Source organism: Ptychodera flava, chromosome 15 (genome assembly GCF_041260155.1).
Source record: "Ptychodera flava strain L36383 chromosome 15, AS_Pfla_20210202, whole genome shotgun sequence".
NCBI lineage: Eukaryota > Metazoa > Hemichordata > Enteropneusta > Ptychoderidae > Ptychodera > Ptychodera flava.
In genome coordinates this window covers 22,963,267-22,971,388 of record NC_091942.1, presented here as the reverse complement: position 1 = coordinate 22,971,388, position 8,122 = coordinate 22,963,267, and the positions used below count along the sequence as shown (strand labels likewise).

The following is an 8,122-nucleotide window of genomic DNA, read 5'->3' as shown; positions in this document are numbered from 1 at the left end:
CAAGAGAAAAAATCAAAATCAAAATCGAAATTAAAATTAATTTCATTGTCAAAAATGTAAAAGAAAAATCAAACTGTAAAAGAAATTGCGATTATTTTTCATTCGTGAGAAAAAAATCAAAATCAAACTCGAAATAAAAATTAGATTCATTTTCAAGAATATAAATGATTCTAACTTTAAGAAGAAAATCAAAATGTAAAGGAAATCTAAAGTCAAAATCGAAGTTTAAATAAAAGTGAACTTACTTATAAAACAGGTAATAAAGTCATAATGGAAATGCAATTTTAAATTAAAATAAAATGAAAATTTCTCAATGCTACAATTTGAGTGATTATCAAAAGTGATTTCATGAGCCTCCTCGGTTGCCGTATCAGTGTCGTTAAATCGCGTTGTGAGTGCGTTCGTTGTTTTCGCGTGCGCACATGCAACTACAAATATACAATGTTTCCTTCGCGAGTAGATATGAACTCACGTGTTTCATTACATATTGAAGTTATGTGTAACTTTGAACCTTTGCCACATGTTTGCAACTTCATTGAAAGTGTTATGATCAACATAATGAATAATATTCACCACAGATTAATTCTAAATCCAAGTATATATCCCCAATCAGGAAAGTTCATTAAAATATGCAAATTAGAAATTGACTGAAATGTTCTCATTAAATATGCAAATTAGGAATTGGCTGAAGTGAAAATGTTAAATGACTTTCAATAATGTCGTGTCATAGTATCTATAATATACAAAGCAATTCGTCAACTTTGGTCTAGTCAAGACAGATGAATATCCTTTATTATGAAACTTCATTAAATTTGCAAATAATGAATTGGCTAAAGTAAAAATGCTTAATGACTTTCAATGTTGTTTCATAGTATCTTTAATGCACATAGCAAGTTTTGTCAAATTTGGTCTAGTCAATACATATAAATATAATATAATGATTTCAATAATGATATGTCATAGTATCTTTAATGTAAATAGCAAGTTTCATCAACTTTGGTCAAGTGAATTAAGACATATATAATTATCTAATTAGGAAAGTTTATTAAATATGCAAATAAGTATTTCGCTGAAGTAAAAATGCTTAATGAATTTCAACAATGTTATATCATAGTATCTTCAATGTACATAGCAAGTTTCATCAATTTTTGTCAAGTCAATATAAATAAATATCCCTAATTTCAAAAGTTCATTAATTATGCAAATTAAGAGTTTGATGGAGTAAAAATGCTTAATGACCTTCAAAAATGTTAAATCATGGTACCTTCAATATACATACCACGTTTTGACAATTTTGATTTCAATTTTGTAGTCAAATCAGATATATCCCTAATTAGGAAAGTTCATTAAATATGCAAATTATCCATTATCTTTTATGTCACCCCTTAATATCTTTCACAGCTGATATATCTTGGTGTGATCAATATTTGTAGCAAATCTCATCAAATTGTGTGCAGTCGTTGTCACATACAGGGATGGTGGCCATTTTGAATTTATGGCATTTAAATGTTTTCGCCTTTTATACATTTACAAGCTTGCTCCAAGGTAGAGTATCACTTAGTATATGATTCAGTAACTGTGACTGATAAGCTCCGTCTTGCAATTATTTTTATTAAATGTGAGTTGTCTGATCATTTAATTTTACACTCACATAGTGACTGAATTTGCCGTGGTTTTCTGAGGATATACCAGACTGATCAATGCAAACACAAAGTGATTACTTTAATCTTGAATCCAAACTTCAGAGTAAGTCGACACATTCAGATAGTAAATAACAAGATACATGAGTTCTATACAAACGGGAAGATTTTTTAAATGCTTAAAATTATCTCAATCTTATAAAAGTGTCAGTTTATTGAGACAAAGATGTGATAGAATAAACAGGGACAGGGAAAGGCTAGTGCTTATCATTAATAAAGATTGTGCAGCATATTGCCTGTAAATATGCAGGCTGATGAATATCAGAAATAAAGACCGTGCAGGGTATTGTGTGTGAGTATGCTAACAATATCATTGGACAAGGATATATGAGAGCAATTTTGAAATAGTCTTCCTAAAGTCTTTCTACAAATTACAGTAGATAAAACTAACCCTGACCTCTTGTTTGACCTTTTCCACGATTTCTGATCCCTAACTATGACATTTTGACCTGTAAGGTTGCAGTACTTTTGACGATTGTTGTATCCAATTTTTGTCATTAAACTAGTGTTTCGGCCTTTCGTGTACGATTTTTAAAATAACTTTAGTAATCAACAATTAATAACACATTTTTATGCGGCGTTTTACCTTTAATGATACTAATCAATATATATCTCTGCTATGTATATTCATGTCACCAAAGTAATACATTTATTTCATCTTCAACTTCTTGATTATTAAAGTGTTCACATACTCTATTAATAATATTTGGTGTGAATTACCTGTTTCTATTTTCAGTGTATGATGCCTAGCCAACATGTGGTGAGGGTTTCCTGTAAATTTGTTTTTTTTTAATTATTTCGAGGTGTTTGCAAAAAAGTTTCCTAAATATTCTGTGTATCAATAATGTATTTCACGAATCTTTGATCTTACTATCACAAACGATTTGTCTTTCCAAATTTCCGACATATGCAGTTTGGAGTTTCTTTATATATTTGATAACCCTGTCTTTCAGAGGATCATCTGAGATTCAAGGAAGTTATTTTCATTTCTACTTTCAAGTATAGATTCAATACTCTTGAACCATTTACTATTTATACTTATGTTAACTACAAAGCGATCTTTCGAAAAAAGGGTTATCACTTTTATTGTAATAATTTATTAATGTTTGCAAGAAATGGCAGTCAGATATCTTTCGAGTTCACTATAATCTGCCACCTTGGAAGACTCTAGGCGTATTTTCAACAAAAAACTACCACACAATTGTGTGTATACTCTAGAGAAGACCTTTTCTGGTGGCCCCTAATCTATTTGCATAATACATACGTCACTGATAACCGTATTGGCTATGAAAAGTGACGGGTGCCTTGCATATGTTGTTTTCAGTCGCCATTCTCTAGGTACTAGTCCCAAGAGCTTGTTGTTTGCGGACGTTCTCACAGCTCTGTAAAGTGCAGGTCGCACAGCGCAGACAAATACTGTAGTAGCTCAGACACCTTTGTATACGGCGATTATCCAGGAAAATGTTGACATACTGGTTTCTCGTCATTTCGACACTTGTAATCGGGGCGTCTCTGCTGAAACTTGAATGGGGTAGGGGCGGCGTAACACTTGGTACAATGCCAGGGCCTCGAGGATGGCCAGTCGTTGGATCTCTTCTGTCAATTGGTAAACTACCACACGAGACGTTCACTGAAATGGCGAAGATCTATGGTAATGTATTCAAGGTACGCCTGGGAAGTCGAACCATAGTAGTGGTGCATGGTATGAAAGCTGTACGAGACGCCCTTTTGAAGCAAGCCGTGACCTTTGCAGGGAGACCTAATTTCTTTAGTATGCAGCGGCTGTCCTTAAACGAATCTAACTTTTTCATACAATCTCACAGCAAAAGGTGGATTGAACAGCGCAAAATGATCGATTCGGCTTTGAAGATTTTCGTTGATGACAGACCAGAAGTCATGCAAGAAAAGATCATAACAGAAGGCAATGAATTACTGAGAATTCTGACAGAAGACGGCAAGGGTAACATTCTCGATCCACACGATGACCTACATTTATCTGTGGGAAATATATTATCCTTTACACTATTCAGTAAGATCTATAGCCATGATGATGATAAATTGAAGGAACTATTCAGTATGAACCAGAAAATTACCGAATATTTAACAGGAAGTGGTGGTCTCGATGACTTTCTGCCACTTTTCAGACACTTTCCAAGCCGACAGAGGGACGAATTCGATAGGGTACTGGAGCTCGAACTTGACCTTCTTCATGAACTAATAAAGGAACATCAGATGACATTGAAAGACGGAAATCCGGATGATGTAATCGATTACCTGCTGAATATACGTAAGTACGGCAGACAAACAGAGGCGGACATAGTTAAGAAAGACGAAAACATTGCAGCTATGTTAGTTAGTGTGTTTGGAGCAGGGTTTGACACCGTGGGCAAAACTCTCTACGTGTTTTTCTTATATATGATATTGTATCCGAAAGTTCAGGAGAAGGCGCAACAAGAGATCGATATTGTCATCGGAAGGAAACGTCCTCCAGCCTTCACTGATCGGCAACACCTCCCGTATGTAGATTCCCTTATCTACGAACTACTGAGACACGCAACTTTGGTGCCTCTGTCAGTGCCACACGCTACAGTGAATGATACCAAATTTTATGGCTATGATATTCCGAAAGACACGCCTGTTCCCAAATCTGCACTCGGCGAACTTTGACGAAACAGAATGGCAAGATCCTGACCAATTCAAACCAGAGCGATTTCTCTCACAAGACGGAGAGTCTCTGAACAAAGTGAAAGCTGCAAAGCTGGCGTCATTCTCTTTTGGCAAGAGACGATGTCCTGGTGAACAGTTGGCTCAGAAGGAACTCTTCTTATTCATCACGTTGTTTCTACAGCGTTGTACTATCAACAAGTGTCCAGGTGATGATCCGAAACTGAAGTGGAATCATGGTCTCACTCTTTCTCCAGACAGATTCAAAATATTTACCACACCGAGAAATCCGATATCCGACAAAGCCTAATTTGTTTCGCAGACGGAAGATGATGTGAGAACATATAAGCACACGACTTGACACATAAGCCATCTCGAAATGTTTTGTCATTTTGTTTTCATCTCTTTTACATTCGCATGCTTGTAATTAAAAAGATTGAGAAATACTCTGCCTGGTAGATTGAAACAATTGTTCAGTTACTGTTATTAAATTTCAATGTCTTAAGACTTAATTGTGCATTCACACTGTGACTTAACATTCAGTAGTTTTCTATCGGTATGCTGGACTGATGAATACAAACGTAAAGTAATTAATTCAATCTTGAATCCAACCTTTAGAGTAAGCTGGTACCTTCAGGTATTCAATTATTGGACACAGGAGTGGCTCAATGCAAGCGAAGACATTATTTAGTAGACTGCGTAATATGGGGTGAGAACACCGCCGAAATTATCTTTAACACTTTCTTTAACTCATTTCATCATTATTATTCCATTATTTGGTGATCTGGTCATAATTATTTCAGCATTTGGCAATTATTATGTCATCTGATTATAATTTGGATATTGTTATGACATGATTATGAACTTATTTCGTAATTCGTTTGTTTTTGCCATTATTCGGCATTGATGACTTGATTTGGAACTTATCTCATTATTATTATGCCATTTTTTGGTGATTTTGTCAATATTATTTCACTATTTGGCCATTATTATGCGATTAGTTGATCACGATTGTCACATGATTACGAAATTGTCTTGACATTATTATAAACTTATTTGGTTAATTCGGTTGTTTTGCCATTATGCAGCATTGATGTCTGGATTTGGAACTTATGTCACCAATTTTATACCATTATCTGGCGATTGTGTCATTATCTGGCCATTGTTATGCGATTATTTGGTCATGATTACGATATTATCCTACTCTTATCTTGACATTATTATGAATTGGTTAGTCGGTTGTTTTGCCATTATTCAGCATTGATGTTTTGATTTGGGACTTATTTTATCATAATTACACCATTATTTGGTGATTTGGCCATATTTTGTCATTATTTGGCCATTCTTATTCGATTATTTGGTCATGATTACGACATTATCTTGATATCATTTGATCCACTCTGTTTATTTTCTGAACTCATTATTTGACCTGCTTCATGATTTGAACCCTACCCAGAAATCATTGCACACCGAGCTTTACAATGGCGGCGGAAACGGTCGGTCCCCTCTCGCATTGAGCGAGAAAAGCGGGGTTTGCGTAAGTTTAAAAGCGCGGCTTAGCACATCGCGTATCGAGACAAGTTGGCCGTGCTCAAATAATTGCAATTATGGATGAAAATATGTTCTTTTCGGAGGAGAAAGTGTGCGCACTGTGGATGTGGGCTTGACATTAGACTTCAGAGTTCATGCTACGTTCCGAACGTTCCTACATGTAGTTACTTATAGGACTCCATCCGTAAAGCAGTGATTGTCTCCCACGATTTTGTTTCTTACTTTTGTGTTCCGTTTAGATTGCGCTGTTATGTTTAGCAGAGCGCGATATTAATGGCGAAAACTATTGCTTTTATTAAATCTACATGGCCGAAAATGCAGCCGCTGTTTCTTCAAGTTGCAAGTTTCGGGACATATTTTTGCTTTGTTAATCACTCAAATGAAAAAATTATGTACACTGGATGTTCTGTTTGAAGCATTGTCATACACACAGTTGTACGAGTTTTGGTGTGCCGTATCTTGTACAGTACCAGATAACACGATTGGAACTAATTTTTGATAATTGGATTTTCATATTTTTTATAAATTTCTCAAAAGTGTTTGCAATACAAATTACTCATAAAAACAAGTGTGTAATATAAAAAGAAAAGCAGATAAGATTACATTGGTAGATTAAATAAGTATTACTTCACCATCCAATTATCCCAAATTAGTTCCAATTGTTTTAAGTAAAATGTTGGGAGTATGCGTGGACTTGAAATACGCTCAATCTTTTCACCATAGGCATATAGGAAGAAATTCAATATCACCTGTAACCGTTGCTTCAAAGATGCATCTGTCATGAAAAATTCTTGGAAATGTACGAATATTTCATTTGCATTTGCGAAATTTAAGCTGATATTGAAATTTTAGGCCCTATAATGGGAATTTAAATTTCCTCCCTTCTCATTGTTGACATTTGTGCAAATAATGAAACCACCAGACTCAGTCCTCATAAATAGTTTGTCAAATATTGTATGGTTCTTATTTGTTAAATTTGTTTAATTTTATATATAATAATAAGCTTATCGTCTAGACATTGAATTTCAAATATCGCAATATTTCGGCTATCAACATACTGTAGTAGACGAGTGTACTCATATTAAAGTGGAAGATAACCAGCCCGGGCCAAACTCAAATCATATCGATAAATCGCAATAATGGAGAAAGCAGTCACGAGAAACGGATTTCTTTCAAAACGTTCAGAACTATACCAATAAATTAAAAGTAAGTCCTGATAATCGGGTAAAGTGGAAATCGGAAATAAGTTTCGCCCTGTTTACCTCTTTCACAATTGATTTCTGTGATTAAGCGATATCACCAATAAATAAGCCAAGTTACGGTAAATGTCATTATATTCAGCATAATATTATCCACACGGATAAATCATAGTTTATATTTCAATAACTATGTTTGGACGTTTTCTCCAGAAAAGATTTTGTTCCAAATCAGATTAAAGTTTTCTAACCGCTATGCTTTTGGCACATTTTTAAAAAGACGGCTTTAGGCCTAAGCTTAATTGAGTATTTTTCTGTGGATTTGACTTTTTAAATAGGTCGAAATAAGAATAGTCAAATAATGACACAAAAATGACCAAATTACCAAACAACGGCATAATGATGGTGAGATAAGTTCCAAATCAAGACATCGATGCTGAATAAGGGCAAAACAAACGAATTGATAAAATAATCATGATTATGACATTATCTAGTCACTTATTTGACCCACTTTATTATCTGAACTCGTTATTTGACACTGCTCCATGATTGAACCCTATAACCCAGAAATCATTGCACAACATGGCGAATGCACAAACGATTGCAGGACAATTGTATGATATTGCTTCCCTGGTACCGCCCCTGGCAAAATTGTCACGAAATTCACGGACTATGTCTGCATTTGACATTCTGCCGTGCCCCCTCGATTGTGAGCGTCGATCAGCGTGCACATTGTTGCTATCACGAAGCGTTATGTTCTGGAGTAGCGACGCAGCATTGTTGATAGCATCCCTGAATGCACTCACGGCTTCTGTAAGTCTATCACTTTCCTCAACAGAGTTGTTTGAAGCTGCTCGATTGCCAGATATGATTTACCGCTCTTTTGCATGCAGTCGCCATGTTGTACAATGATTTATGGGTAGGGTTCAAATCATGAAGCAGGGTAAAATACTGAGTTCATGATATAGTCAAATAATGTCGAGGAAATGTCGTAATCATGACCATGACATA

At 35.1% G+C, this 8,122-nt stretch overlaps 1 pseudogene; it reads left to right on the top strand.

The window, feature by feature from the left end:
• The first annotated feature begins 3,047 nt into the window (after positions 1-3,047).
• LOC139151574 (cytochrome P450 1A1-like) lies at positions 3,048-7,387 on the top strand (annotated as a pseudogene).
• Positions 7,388-8,122: the final 735 nt, after the last annotated feature.